At 34.1% G+C, this 17,144-nt stretch overlaps 1 protein-coding gene across 1 annotated transcript in view; it reads right to left on the reverse strand.

Moving 5' to 3' along the window:
- The window catches only part of LOC117112744 (G-protein coupled receptor 54-like), a 31,987-nt gene extending 30,727 nt beyond the window's left edge, over positions 1-1,260 (reverse strand). The window contains exon 1 of the mRNA XM_033255891.1: positions 1,121-1,260. The gene's annotated coding sequence lies outside the window, so the exon portion shown is untranslated. The remainder of the gene's footprint in view (positions 1-1,120) is intronic.
- Positions 1,261-17,144: the final 15,884 nt, after the last annotated feature.

Genomic DNA, 17,144 nt, shown 5'->3' on the forward strand with positions numbered 1-17,144 from the left:
TAGTTTGAACGTCCCTCTTCCTTAACATTCCAAATTTATTTATATATTGATAGAATTACCGCAAGACGGTTTAGAGTTTATCTCTCTTATATCATGATTTATATACATACATACATTATACGAACATAAAGTTCGACTGAGATGCTACTGTACGCGGGATCTTCACCGGGAATTTTGATGGCAATATGATTGGTTTGACCCCATTGACATTTGCCATCGCAAGTGAATTGTATCTATAAATTAAATGATTAATAAAGGTGTATATCTCATTAATATTTACAGCATTTTCTACATAAGTCACTAAATCCACTCAGTGATAATGGAAATGTATGTCTCATACACAATTTTAAGAGGATTTTAATCCTAATCCTAATCACCACAAGCAATTAATTTATAATTAGTGTATCTTGACGTAGACCTAATAATTCTCTAGTTTAATTAAAGCTTACATTAGGTTCTTCTAATGTTGAGAGTCCCATTCTATGTCAAATTAGCCTACTCGGATCAAAGGCAGGACATCATTTAGATTGTAGCCTAATACGTATTTTTAACCTGTAGATCTGATGAGTAGTAAACACACTTGTGTTGGAGAAGAAGGCAAATGAGAGATGAAACCTTGTCTTTACCAAAATCAACCATCTACCTTTCACTTATCCTGGCCAGCGTTCGCCAGCATTCTAAATTGAAAAGGTTGTATAACTCTCCGTTTAATTCGAATTATTAAATTCTTTACCGGTACTTTCTTTAAATTATAAATTTAAATTAAACAATTGTCATTGACAGACTGTAAACTATTTTTGTTTTAAATTAAAAGACAAACCTTGGACCTAATTAATAGGAGAATATTTGGCAGCTAGTTCCATATTAATTCTGTTATGATATTTTGTGAAATTACATAAAGAGCTAAAAATATGTTGGATATGAACGAGGAATAAACTGACCTAAAATATATCTTAACTATAACTTTAATACCTTACTTATAAGGTGCGCAATGTTAACCCTGCACTAACATGCTATTAAGATCAAGTATGAGTGTGATTATCTACAGGCCTCAAAACTTCATTGTTATCATTAATACATTATCAATCTGAATAGGCCGACATATGAATTTTATTCTCACCTGGCACTGACGAAACAGCTTTTCGTGGTCATGGTCATACAGTAACTTCAGTTAGTTTGGTGCGTATACAGCCTGGAAAAATGGAAAATAGATATGGGATATTAGTGCTGCAGGCACCCCAACATAACTTACCATCAACGAGTAATGGGCTTATTCTGACGCCTCGCTGTGATAGGCTGGAAACAGTTCCGAGGTATATTATCAGGACTATTATGATCATAATCATAAAGCAAACTTTAATTGTTGTTTTCAGAATACAAAGTCCAAGTTTGAACAGAGATTATTTTTACATCGCAAATCATTATTTAATTTAATTTCATTCCATACATTTTACTCGGATTTTGGGGAAGGATCACCATATTTCTATTTAACATAGGCCTATGCGTACTGGTATTTTGTTGCTGATAACCAAGAAAGAAGCATAAGCACGTACTGTGAATGCTATGTTGCTTTTTAGATGGCGCTAAATAGTATGAAAACTAATTTTGCTTGCGCCTTTTAACGAGACGCGCAATTACCACCTGTTACCATACGAATATGAATCCGATAATTGCGGCAGCATTGAAATCGATAATCACATACGACGACACATCATCCTTTCTTGTATAACAGTATGTGTACGACGTAACGTAGGCCTAATCCACGAGGTCGTCATGTTATTGAGGTTCACATGCCTCTTTTCTACATGAGAAAGTGATGCATGAGTGTTGGGGAAGAAGGGGGAAGCTGCTATTATAATAACATTGAATGATACGGTACGTTGTTATAGCTAAAACTATGGAACCATACTGAATAGTTTGGATAGCAGTCTAATCCTACTTTGCTTTGTGGTTGTCATTTTAAGCCTTTGAATGCTGTCAGAACTTAATCTTCTCGAGATCTTGCCATCTTCCATTTTGATTTTGTTCTCTCTTAAATCTCATCTTATTGTATATTTGTGTTTTTATATGGAAGAAAAAAAATGTCTTTTGAATTGAATTGAATTGAAACTGTACACAAGATTAGCCCACATTTTTATCATTCTATCCTCATTGAAAATATAAACCTTCAGTTTGTTATCATGGTATGGCAACTTTGATGCAGCTATTTTTTTGTTCTGTTTATAAAACTATTATAATCTAAACGCACGGATGGCTGTTTTATTGACGCACTAATGTTGTTTGTAATTTTGGCGCCACTGTTTCATTATGCACACGCGGCAATAACTTGAGATATTGGAGTTCGAATACGATTTATTAGCAAAATTTTTTTCGATATTCTCTTTTAATGTTTATTTAATGTACTTGTAAATGTATTACTGTCGAGTGAGAGCTCGGACTGTATTAGGCCCAGTGGCAGAAAATGATTACAATCGATGAGGAATGTTTTCATGTGTTTTGTGCATTATGTGTAATGAAAATGAACAAACTACAACAAACTTTACAAGAAGTGTAGGCGACTATACATTATAGACAAGCACATGAAGTTAACGTTTGCACCAATTGTCCAGCATGTATACAACTTAGCTATGATAAAATGACAGGCATAGTAGTCTAATAATAGCATATTAATTATAATCGGTTGGCTTAAAAGACACAGGCACTTCATAGCTTTTTTTTTGTAAAATTTATTGACACCCATGCTTTCATGCATACAGTAGTTACTGTTCAAATGTAACCTTTCAGCATGTCGAGTTTTCAATTATAATAAATAAGGTCCTATTAGAAACTCGCGACAAGGACAAATGATTAGGAATCCCTCCTTACTATAGAAATACAATTTTAAATCGAATTAGCCTACTGGTTGTAATTCAGGTCAACTGTACTGTCAAGATACACGAAAATAATATATATAAAACCACTTTATTCATTAAGACATAAAACTATACAGAAATGAATAAAGGAGAACAAATATTTACAAGCCTAGGTGAAGTCTCGATTACAGAAATGCAACGCAAAAAAATTACAAAATCTGATAAAAACATTAAAAAGGTACAAAAACGAAATAATATTAAAATCACAAGATCAATAAAGCAAGATTCACAGGAATTTTGTATATGTTGTTATTACCAGTAACTACAAAATATCGCTAGGCCTATAACTTCTATTATTGATCATTGTTATTATGATACATAAAACCATAGATCTTCTGCAAAAGTTAATTTGTGTTTATTGACTAGGCCTATTGTGATTTTGTAATTTTACTTGCGTATTTTGTCACTTTGTGTTATGCTATTGAGTTTTGTAAATTCAGGGCAACTGTTTGTTTTGCAATAAATTTATCTTCAATTTTGGATATATGCCTATGTATTGCTAGTATCGCAAATACGCTTTATTTATATTTAGGTAACGTTCAGATAAAAAAGTCGACATTAAATAGCACTTTCCGCCATTGTAATATAAATGACTGATATATTGCGATCTTTTTCTGTATAGGCCTATATTCTATATCCATAAATGCTGGAATAACCACCGCACTCTCAAATAAGCGCAGCACTAAACCTGATTTTGTTTAGCTAAGCGACTGCTGTCTCACTGTGTAATGAAACACTTTGAGAAACAGCGTTTTAAATACAATGTATACAGTGTTAACATAAATAAATAACACAATAAAGACACAAGCATTTCTTCATAAACGTTTATTTACGGTGAGGTAGGACCTATGATAGGCCTACTGAACCACGGGAATTGGGAATACGTGAGATAGGTAACATTGGAATGGGCATGGAAAACGCCACGCCAATATTTTGTGTATAAGCACCGCTCTCGAATAAGCGCCGATCTATAAGCGCCGCATTGAAGCCTCAAAAAAGTGTTATAAGCGCCGCAGCGCATATTCCAGCATTTACGGTTGCATAAGCCTAAATGACCACCAACCAGCTATTTGATTTTTATCTCTGTTAGATTTTTAAAATGTCATGAGTAACTAATAGCTTACAGCAGAAAAAAAAATACAATTACGCCCGTCGGTAGCATTTTACAATTTTAACTACAGGCTTATATTGGAGTGTATAACATGTCTAAAGTTACGTACACAACTTTAGGCACAAGCGCCAAAAATAATGACAAGAAACGAACTAAATCAATTTCCTAACTGGACAAATCATGAAAAATTATGAAGCAGACTCAAGAATTTTGTTTCCTGAAAATAAAGAAATTAGGAAGACCTCATCTGACTCTTCTTTAAATTTTTGAACAAGATACAAACCTGAAAATGTGATGCGAAAATGTACCGTATTGAACTTACCTACTATAGAACAGAGACTCATATCATAGCATTATTTCTATTGTAATTTCAATGATTTTATCATCCTTGATTTTATAGAGACTAATATCAGTTATCTTGAGTCAAGGACAAATTATTTTAAAGAACACGCTTTTTATCAATTTCCACGTTTATGGCAATCAATCTCCCCTGAAATAAGGCTGCTTTCTTGGAAGTTTTAAATATTTTAAAAATTCATTTTACAATACTACATGCAAGTTGTTTTACTGGCATTTTATATTAATGTTAATTTTAATTCCAATAGTTTATTTCTGATCTTGAATCCCTTTTATATGTCTTTTTTGTTGTTGTAAATATAGGCCTATGTTTAGTATAAGAGAGTTACTTGATAGTGCTTGCACTTTTGGAAATTCTCAAGTAATGACCATCTTGTCTTGTCTTCTATTGCTTTTACCTGATATTGAATACACGAAAAAACAATATGAAATGAGCTGATAAAGATCGTGCTTGACAGAGATAATTGGCTGAAAATATCCTGATACCCACAAAAGAACGAACGTCATTGGATGACATTAATTAAGTGGCAATCTCTCCACAAGACAAACATAGACAAAATACTCTATAATTTTCTCACTACGAGGCTTAGAAAGTGAAGCTGTTTTTGTTGTTGTTTTGAGCCTGTTATCGAGACAGAAATTAAACTCCATGAAGACCATAAGTTTTAAGGCAATCAACATAACCTTCCAGCTATTTAACACCACTCGCCATAGGTACACCACAGTTACAGCATTCACAAGAATAGCTAAGCATAATGAGAGCAACGAAATATTATTAAAATGTGATTAATTGTAAAATAATCAGTTAAATTTAGTCGTCTCTAATAGACTAAATGCAATTTAGAATTACGTTGGTGTTTTGTTTTCCATACGCATTTACTTTTTTTTTCTTTAGTGGGTGCAACCCATCTTCATTCTGCTTTTTTGTTGTTTTCTTATTTATACAATGCTTACATATGTAAAAGCTATTTCAAATAGATTTGTAATTACAGTATTGATAAAGATGATCATAATGGTTAAAATCTGTAGGCCTATAGCAGAAATACATTATCCTTATGTAATCAATTTGCACACAGGCATATATACACTTAAACATAAACGTAAAATTACTATTTTTTTATTTAACAATTCTTTATTAAACATTGTGTACTGTACACTCTAACAGAGCATATACAAATGAATAAAAAATAGAACTTAGTTTAAAAACACACACTAAAAAAAAAGATCTTAAAACTCGGAATAACTCCGATGAAAGCGCCCTCTCGCAAAAGAGTTTCTGAATGAACAAAGATGACTTGATCAATCAGTCTAAGACACAGGCGTAATCTCCTCATCGAATTTGCTTATTCATTTTGTTCTTTAGCATTCATTTGGCACAAGAGATTGAGTGAATTATTCAAGACTTTTAAAATATTAATGGCATCTTGTTTATTTAAATGAAATTATATATCTAGTCATAAATTATTTAAACTACACTAATTTTATTACGTGGAGAGCTAGAATAAATTTCTTGTCATCCACGAGAGACAGACATTGATTAAAACATTGACTTTGACCTATTCTAGTAATTACCTCCATAGATACCATAAACAATGCATCTCATTATGTGGCAGAGACGTACCTAGAATTTGTGATTCATTTTAATAATTTTATCCCCGTTTTGTGTTTATTTCTTTTATCTATTGGCTGTTTTGGCCTATAAATGCCAATAGTAACTTTACTGTGATTAATATTAAAATAAATTAATAAATTGTAAATTATATTGTGGGTATGCTACATGCGAATAAATTGTAAAACTTAACTACGTGAGAGTACTCGCCACTGGGTTTGCTGGGTCGATTCTGTAAATGAAAGTCGTTAAAATAGATTTATTATGACTCTTAATGGTGTCATTTGCGTTTAATTAAACATATATTCTCTCGCTCGTGAGAAACATCAACATTAATTAAGTTTTGTGGTTTAGTATGATTTAAGTAGTGATGATGTATGCTTCTTCGTTTGATCAGCTATGTTTCCCACGAGTCTTAATCGAATCAGTAATTTATTTTGGTAGCCGGCCAATGCTTAATAGAGAGTTTGCTCTCTGGTTCGTTTGAGTGTCTTGGATTTTCAGCTGTTGCTCAAGAATCTTAGATTACCGAACGTTGTGGTATATCATACATTGATTTATGCATGAACTTAATCGATAATCTTCTAATGTGCCCATGCACACACACATTGCAATCTTTTTTGAAGTTTAGCTTTAATGCCACCTCTGAAGTTAGATGAACAAATATGTAAATATACCACTAAAACCATGTTCGCTCACGTAAAATTAATAACATTCAAATAAATGGCAAGGTATAAACGCAAAAATACAAGTAGATCAACGTATGGAAAATCGATTATAATAAAATACTGGAATTATGCTACGAAGCGATCGTTTGTTAGAATGTTATGACACTAATTTAGTCTTAAAGGTCATTTTAATCCTAAACTACCAATGTGTATAAATAACTTCATCTACTTACAAGCGAAATCTCTCTTTCTCTCCCTTTTTTTACTCATTTTCAAGGCCAAGTTGTACAGAATATTTAGGATTGGCAAGACCAATATACATATTTATCGGTTGCACTTATATTCATTGAATGCAGGCTGCTAAAATGTAGGCCTCAGAATGCGTTTTTACATAATGAGTAATGAGTAATGGGAGCAGCTCAGCTCAGTCGGCTAAACTGGTGGTAGTCACACTGTGTGTGCTGAACCACGGAGATCTCTAGGTCCCCGGTTCAACTCTCATTTGTGTTTCACCTGGATGGCTGAAATACCAGTTACCGGTACGCGGTAACTGGTGGTATACCCGGAAGGTACCGCCTTTCTGGTGAGATTTTTAGACCTTTGGTAAAGTGAGCAATATGGTCATTGTGCACGTTAAAGAACGCAGTACACTCTTAGGACAAGAGTAGGAGATTGTCTCCTTGCATACCGGTACTCAGCCCAATAACCACCATGATAATTGCAGAATCTTCAACAAGAAGTTGAAGTTTGTTACGGTCTCCAAAATTAATTGATTTAAGTACATCCTTAACATTTTAAGCACTGAACTGAACATCTGTTATCAAAGAGTAAATCATATTTACAAAATCATAATAATAAGACATAATAAACAGCAATTATAATCACTTGTAATACATGGGAAATCGTTATTTTTCATTACGGTTTATTATCCGGTGTACAATTTAGTCTGCTATACACTTCTGCTTATCCACTCTACCTAATAATCTGACATCAGTGGGCTAGAAGCCGTGGTAACATGTTCTATTGCTGCCAATTATTAGTGGGGCACTGCACTGGGGTTGTTTACATGTTTAAGCGGTATGAGTTGAAATTATTAAAATGATGGCTCAACAGAACTTCGCAGTTGAGTCACGAGAAAGTCAATTTCAATCCAAGAAGTGGCTGGGACATGGAAATGATGTCATTAATGCATCTATTAAGGGACTGTAAAGTGCATTTGAGTGGGGAGTGAAATAATGATTAGTGAGAGAATGAGCTTGTAAATTTTTGTCAGCCTGCCATTTATCATGATATCGTCGCCCTAGGCCTATTAGTCGTTTTTATGTCCTGCTTATAAGTCGACGTCAATGATAACTACGATAATTCATTTGAACCCGTATCTCAATTCTAGTCATGAAACATTTTCAAGCTTTTTAAAAGCTAGTAAAAATGATGATGCATACTGATCAGAGTGGGTCTGCAGCCTCAGTAATTTCAGCTTTGAGTTCAATACTGCAAAATATTCCAGACGGCAATTACCCTTCCCCGCATTACATCTGGGTGCCTGCCAATCAGTCTTTTATTTCTACAGCATTTTATCATATGCGATGTCGGTTAAAAGTAGAATAAATGAAAAAGCGAATAATCTAAACAAAATGTTGAGTTAATGTGGGCTTTCTGGTTACTCCGCATCGATTCTTATTCTTAATAAACAGGTGAACGTTTGAGTTCTAAATTTTGTGATGGACTGTAATGATACAAAGGACACTGCAACTTGGTCACTTTGTCCCCGGTTTCTAAAAGTTAAATGACTATTAAAGTCATCGTAAGCGGAATCTAAATTCATAAGTTCACGTCAAACCATTTGGACATGCGTACAAACTATAGGGTTTCCATTTGTGTTGTCTTTGTATTTACACACGCGGAAAGTGTCTTAGAAAGTCACAATGCGATATTAATAGGCCTATAGCACTGTACTTCAAATTATGAAGAGCCACCACCAGTTTTAATCTATGTAGGCCTAACTGTCTATATCCTATGGCGATTACGCTAATACTACAGTACTATTTAGACGATGGAGAGGTGCAGAGTAGTTAGTAGTGATACATTAGGCAAGAAAAAATTTTGTTATTGTACCTATTGTAAATGTGCATTGGTCTAATAAATATATGAAACGAATGAATGAATGAATACCCTTTAGGTTTCTTAACTTATACGGTACATTCAGAGACTAAGAACATTCAAGATCTGATAAATGATCGGTATATAACAAGGAAATGAAGGCTTACTGAATATAGGCCAAATTGCTCGTGAATTCGCATTAGCATCCAACATCCATCATCCAACGAAGTTTTTAAATTAGGCATGTTTATATTATTTAAAACAGAAAAGCAGGCTACAGCACTGGTTCTCGAAATTTAATATTTAGTAGAAAGACGTTGGATTGTCGATGGCTATGCGCTTTTGCTGCCCATGGTCATCGATGTCCTGGCTTAAAACACAAGAGATTCATCTTCTAATGACAACCTATAATAATTATCGTAATTAGTCTAGAGGTTTACACACCATTTCTATGAACTGTAGGCGCACTCCAACCTTAACCTTAAGGATAGGCAAACCGATTTATAGACGACATATTAATACACTTTGATGATCAAATATGCTACACGCTTCGATCCTCCATGTATTGTATAATGTGGCGGACTGAAACATCTTCAGGAATATCCCACGGTAAGTGGCTGGTCGATAGACGCACTCTTTGCACTAGTAATTACGGTAACTGACAAGGACATAATTGTATAGAGGAAAAATTACCTGTGTATGGTATTGATTGGGAGTTGTCGACACTTTTATGCACATTATAATGGCACGATAGGTTACTTAAAACCAACGGAGGCCACCTGATATGTGATGATTTTATTGCAATCTCAGGTTACAATAGCGCATACTAAATAATTTATTAGCAGGTCTATTTTTCAAAATTAAATGATTAAAAACAATTTTCTGTACCCTTGGATGTAAAGTAGTAACTTTTTATTAATGAACAAATCTAAATAACTACAAAGACATAATGCCTTCGTAATAACATGTATTTACAGGAAAAAAAAAAACATTATAGACCTACTTGAAGATTGTGGTAAAATTCGAAAAGCCTTAAAATACAAACAATTGAAACGTACGGTACCTATTTAACATAATTATAAGGAGATTACAATATAGCCCAGTTGCATTTTATTTGTCATGTTCATAAGCTGGGAAAGGCAATATAATGTAGGCATAGGCCTTTCGGAAGAGTAGGGGGTTACCTTGCTATGGTACATTTCAGCCCCTGTCGTTGTGGAATGATGTGAACATGTATAAGCTCCTCTTTACGGCTGCTAGGTAGTCACGGACCACGCCCATACACAAGTCAGCACAATTATAAAACTGCTAGCTATGGGTTATTCTCCTACCTTTACCTTACCTTACCTTACTAGAACGTCTATAGAGATTTCATCGTTTATAAAACGCATGAGAAAGAAGACTAGTAGAATTATTTCTTGCTTAATCACTTTGCTTATCATCAATTTTGTTTGCCTCTCTTGTCCAAAACACTCCTTAAACCAATAGTTACGTTACAAGAAAGCATCATCTGTCCCATGCTGAATTTAAGACGTATCTTTAATAAAATCTGTTGTAATCCAGGGGATCGTAAAGAACTTTCCTTGTGAATTTTGACTAAATACATTTGACTGTTCAGGCGTTGAGACACGTACTTGATTAATCTTCTGGTACATATAGACTTTATTTTAGATTAAATGGTATGCCACTCACAAGAGATAATTGAGGTCCTAGAATTTGAAATTACAACACAGTGTGACACGCGCGTATGGATATGTCTCTGATAAGGAAGAATACCGTCTGTATACTGTATACCAATTGAGCACATTGGACGGTGTTGCTGTAAACGCGATGCGGACTCCTTGCCAAAACGCGTTGGGTTATTAGGCTTGTTTGAACGCATGCTTGGGTTCATAACGGGATAACATCGATATGAACAACTATTAAAAAAATTACAGCGTGTTACCTCGCGCTTAATTAAATACAATTATTTTAAAATGCTGAATTAAAAATGTTGAATAATATTATAATACAACAGCTTCAAATCATGAATGTATATGCGTGACTCATCTCTGTGTTTTTATATCTTTATGTACTTTTCAGATGTTGGATGTACTGGTTGTAATCTGGTGACATTTTTTCAGTACGTTAATACTGCTTTAACGCCTTCATGGTATATATTATACATATACTATTATTGTTTGTGACACACTTCAGTAACTGTGAATAGGGCTATACTGAGAATGTCCCTCATCAACACTTCTACAATAAATTCCTTATTTAAATCGATTAGTCTATTTATAGCCTTAGGGTTTTAATGTAGAAAAAAGAAAATATTTGCGTTGCAAATTAACACACGCAACATAGCTCTGATTATTTGTATACATCTGTATGCATCCAATGGTGAGTGACTAGACTTGTACATGTTCGAGATTTATTTAAAATAACAGTGACGCGGTCATAATAACACATAAAATTACCACTGACACTTTCTAGAATATAGCACTTGACAGTAGTACCCTTATGCCACAAACCTAGGTCTTGGAAGAATGCCTGCATCGTGAACTAAATTCCTGTTTGCATGAACAACTAAATTATAATGTGATGTTTTATTATCCGTTATAGATTTTTTTACGAATACGAAACATTCCTAACGTTTTTCAAAAGTGGCAATGTCACAGAGATGTTGGCCTTTTAAACGTTCCACCTCCGCGTTTCCCACCCAATTTAAGTCTAAAGTCTATTAAGCATGGGCTTCAACATATTCATAAACAGTATTCGCTTGAAATTGTCTTAACCTCCTCTTCCAGTTACTCTAAATGTTACGTAGAGTGTGGAAGTCGAATTCACTTGAGACCAAAATCTTTGCGGCATCAGTAATACATTTTGGTATCCATGCAATCCTATTATGAAAATTCTCAATGTTTCGTACTATTTAGTAATTACTCTTTAAAAAAAAAAAAGAAGACTAATCAGCGTTTAAAAAGAACGGAATAGTGAAGTTCCTAAAACAATTTTTTTTTCGTATTTACTTTATTTTATTTGAAACGTTTTTCCTCACCTAATCAGAAAATAATTGGATTTGTGTCCGTGGTTTATATACAGTGGAACATATATAAAGATTCTGGTTATATAAGCAAATACTTCATTAGTAAAAAATACAAAATAGGTTGAATGATAAAATATTCCACTATCTCCCCAGGAACTCATGATAATAAACTTGGTGGTGCCTATGTAAAGAGACATACGTATAAACCACGTCAATGTCGCTGATGCTGTATCCCTGGTGGAAAAAGGCAAATTATTGAAAAATAAATATCAATGCTAAAGAAGAATTTTTTGAACATTAATCTTTATTATTTTCACACATACTATTCGCTCAGGAATCTGATATGGTGGTTTGGGGTTCGGTCTTATGTATTACCTATCATGCGATTCATCTAGTAATAATTTAAAGGGGAAACTTGTCCTAATCGAATATAAGGGAGTAAAAGCCTACCATCAGAGTTCGAACTGAACGACAAAACAGGGCTTCGTTACCACGCAATAATTTTCGAAGCACACCGTCGAAAAAAAATATTCACCCAATTAAGACACTATAAAATACATTATCAAGAGATGCCAACAGTTACAGTATTAGGGAGTCAAGCAAGGAAGAAATATAATATTATATAATATATATATATATATATTCATATACATACATATATATATATATATATATATATATATATATATAATTTTCAGTTTGAGATATAAAGTGTGGTGTTTTTTTGGTTTTTTTTTGTTAATGGTCCCCACATTCACATCCCGCTCCGGATCGTAGCTAAAATAAAAATGAACCTTCCATTGAATATCCGAAATCATCTGTGAAAACCTGACGCATGTAGACCTAAAATTGCTGGCGAGGTCGCTAACAAACATACACACAGAAACACACAAAGAAAATCTGTTGAAAAATCTGAGGTAATATTATTGGTATTACGCTTTGCTTGATATATTATTTTAATACAATCTACAGGGCGGTTAGATGTGTATAAGAGACAGGCTGTAGCATTGCTTGTGCTTGAGTCGAGTCAATGAGTCAACGAGTCTGGTGTAAATCAAGCTGTAGCGTTCATTGCACTTGAGTCAACGCGTCTGGTATAAACCTAGCTGTAGCATTGCTTGTGCTTGAGTCGAGTCAATGGGTCTGGTAGGATTCAAGCTGTGGCATTGCTTGCGCTTCAGTCAACGAGTCTGGTGTAAATCAAGCTGTAGCGTTCATTGCACTTGAGTCAACGCGTCTGGTGGGAACCAAGCTGTAGCTTGCTTGTTTTAGCGTCAGTGTCTAAATTGGCTTTAGCCTGAACCAATTTTTACCAGTGCTGCATTTTTTAGTTAGAGCTCAAACAATTTTACTTTTACATAAACATAATTTCGGGTTTGGAAGTACTGTATCTGAGACGTGTGGGTAAAAACTAGAGACATTTTAACTAGTTGACGTAGACGCGTATAACGCTACGCGGTAAAAATACTTGCTTTTGCGTCAGTGCCTCTAGATTGCTTAGTGAGAACAAAGCTAATTTACGTGCGGTGTCTTACAGCCTAACAAGAGAAGGAGCACAGAGAAGTTTTACATTTTCATGTAGATATTAATACGGGTTTGAAATTAATTGTGACTTATGCGACCATGTTTGTTTTTCCTTTCAATGAACGATGATACGCGGTACATGAAAGTCCCAGTTGTCCTGTAAAATTTTAGTGAGCAAATTGTTTGCTTAAGCTGCCTTATACCATTTGATTTGTAACTTGTGACTTGTTACTGGTTGTATAAATAAATTAAATGCTAAATAGACTTTGACAAACACATCATTTACCTGCCAACATACCAATAGATATATGGTAACGATCGGAGAGGGACAAAGAAAAACAAATAATTGCATGTGTAGAGAGAGAGAGAGAGAGAGAGAGAGAGAGAGGTGGGGGGGGGGGGGAGAGAGCGCGACATCTTGATATAGAATGCTGTTAATTGTGTACATTGTTATGCATTCACTGTGGTTGAGTCCACTTTGATGTTATTTTGTTGAGTTAATATTCAAACCCAGAAGTCATATCTAATATTCTAATTAGACATATTCTTAATATTATTATTATTAGGACTATATTATTATTGAAAAATAATAATTATTTTAATTGTTGGTGGTTAGTTAATCAATCAACTAATCAAATATCAACCATTATATTCACACGAATCAATGTTTTGTGGAACTCTGCAATTTGCTCATACTAATTCATAATTTGTTTGTTTGTTAATAATATTTTTAAAATAATTATTTCAAGTAGAAAAGCTACGGTGTTTAATATAATGGCAATGGTGAACTTGAAGCGCTCGACGACCCTGAATTATACGCATATTAAGACTGGTATAGTATTCCAATTAATTATACCTTTCTATTTTCGAAGACTATTGTCGTGAAAACCATATTTCAAGTAAAAATCTCATTTTGAACAACGCACATTACACGATAGTGATTTAGTGACTTAGTTCCTACTTTGTAATGTAGTGTTGGTTTTAACCCCTTTGTACAGATGTCTAATAAAAACTAACTTATACTATCTGATATGTGCGCATTATAAATACAAAATATTGCTTCATTTTTTGAAAATAAAATAATAATAATAATAATTACTAGAACACACTTCGAGAGTGTGTACCTCCGACCACATCATAATTCGCCCTGTATAAAATTCTTATGCATCTTTTCCTTTTGAAAAAAGAAATATGAAATCAGCAGCTGACCCTCCACACGGAATTTAAACCCGGGACGTAACACTTACAAAGCGAACGTTATAGCCAACGTTTATAGTTATTGGCGATCCGATAGCCATTGATAGCCTTCAATCACTGTTCCTTGAACCATGACAAACCATTTTAGAAAGTTTATTTAGATCCATTGATCAGGTTTTAAGACATGTGGATCTACGGCGTTCTATTTTATGGGTCTCCACATGTACACTCTATTCTGGAACTTCACCAAAGTTGCATACTTTTTTTCTTGGCCTTGACGAACCATTCTACAGAGGTTTTCAGATGCACTTAAAATTTATTTTAGAGATATCTAGGTCTGGGAATTTCCATTTAAATGGTCCTCATATCTACATCCTATTCCGGATCGTAACCAAAATTATAATGATTTCTTCATTGGACCATGACAAACCAAAAAGTTTCATTCAGATCCATTGATGAGATTTTGAGATACTTATGTCTGGAACTTCAGTATTTTAAATGACCTCCAAATCCACACCAATTTGGATCGTCACCAATATTTAATAATTTCTTCTTTGTAACATCTTCAATGAAGTTTCATTCAGATCAGTTGAGCAGTTTGTGAGATATCTGGTTTGGGGCATATTTTTTCAGAGCCCTTATATCCACACCCTACTCCGGATCGTCACCAAAATGTAATCAGTTCTTCCTTGGAACATTCACGCCCGAATCTGGAGCGTCACCAAATGCAATAATGTCTTTCTTTTTAATCAGGTTAACACTTCCAGAAAGTTTCATACAGATCAATCAGTTTGAGATATAAAGTGTGGTGTTTTTTTGGTTTTTTTTGTTAATGGTCCCCACATTCACATCCCGCTCCGGATCGTAGCTAAAATAAAAATGAACCTTCCATTGAATATCCGAAATCATCTGTGAAAACCTGACGCATGTAGACCTAAAATTGCTGGCGAGGTCGCTAACAAACATACACACAGAAACACACAAAGAAAATCTGTTGAAAAATCTGAGGTAATATTATTGGTATTACGCTTTGCTTGATATATTATTTTAATACAATCTACAGGGCGGTTTATTATCCTAATACCCACATTATTAGCCTTCATTTGATAGACTTAATGATAAACAAATATTATTATTATCGTCGTTTATATTATTATAATTTTTGTCATTACATTTATATTGGCATTTGCTTACACAAACGAAAATTTACCTCTAATTGCGTAACATATCATAATACACAATATGTCTGATTTAAAACATACGGTACTCAAGTAACAAGAAATATAATCTGCAACATTATCCTTAAAGTATCAGTCTTGTACACAATGATGCTCTAAAATAATATAGTAACACTAATGAGTTAGGAGATAATAACACTCACGGCCCCTAGAATTACGGAACCAAATCTTTAAACACCAAGACAAATGAGTCATTAAAGTATATCAGTTTTGAAGTTCACGTTATAGTCAAGTATACAATACTTTCCAACATACAACACGCGCCTCAAAATTTGTCTACGTCACAGTCAATCGCAAACATTTCAAGAGTTATTGATGATACGTATTAACAGGCATATATATGAAAGTTGGGCCAATTATACAGTACAAATATATAAAAAGATAAACTCTCAACCGTCATTCGGTATGTATATTATTGTAAACTTTAATGAAGAGAAATCTGCGACAGTAAAAACCATGATTCAAACTGGCCAATGGAGCTTCCTCATGGTTTCCATAAATTCGCAGACTCCCTTCGGCGACGCTGATCGGGGGTCATCCTCAATTGCGTCGGGGACAGCTATGGTATACAGTGTAGTGATTGCTGTAGCGATTTTATGGAATCCAGGCTTGCTTTAAAATGTATTTTGAGCAATCAATTTCACTCTATATTTGTACATTAAAGCAACGGAAGGTGTCAATGCATAGCTCACTGTGATACTTTCTCATTTCAATTAGAGACGAGACTAAAGCTTGGTTTCAATCGCTACATTGTCGCTACAGTGATTTCGGTGCAGTCGTACTGCGTAGCAGTTCCCGACGCAATCCGGAAGGCTCCCCGATTCAGCCGACTAAATCAGCTAAATGCTACTTATACGTTTATCAAAATTAGGCCCTTAAATTTTTTAGCCATTAAATTCTGGCACTTAAAAGATCATATTGCTAATAGATGAATTAAATGAAATACTAGGATTAAATAAAATCACGATATATTTAATTTCGATTTTAAATGTTTTATATGCATTTTATCTCGATCTTGTGGAAGAACGATTATTTAATCAAACAAGTTTATTTGTACTTTTTGTGCTTTTATTTTCGAGTTGAAATAAAGTTTGCATATATCCCGCTGGATCTTCGTCGCCGTCCACTATGCTGTGAAGACCTGCACATCCCAACGTTGGTATCTTAGATTCAGCAGCTGTACTTTACACGTATCAAGTACAGCTGCTGAATCGAAGATCCCAACGTTGAGATGGGCAGTTCAACAAAAAAGCCAAAACTTAAATTTAGAGGCACGCCTCTATGAATAAGCCAAAATAATTTAAAGATTAAATTTATAACACCATTTGATTAATGTAGTGTACTGGGAGAACGTTCCTATCTTAAGCCCAAAATGTGTTGTGGCTTAAATAATGGATGTA

This window comes from Anneissia japonica, unplaced genomic scaffold (assembly GCF_011630105.1).
Source record: "Anneissia japonica isolate Jap-2015-1 unplaced genomic scaffold, ASM1163010v1 scaffold1078_len308785_cov188, whole genome shotgun sequence".
NCBI lineage: Eukaryota > Metazoa > Echinodermata > Crinoidea > Comatulida > Comatulidae > Anneissia > Anneissia japonica.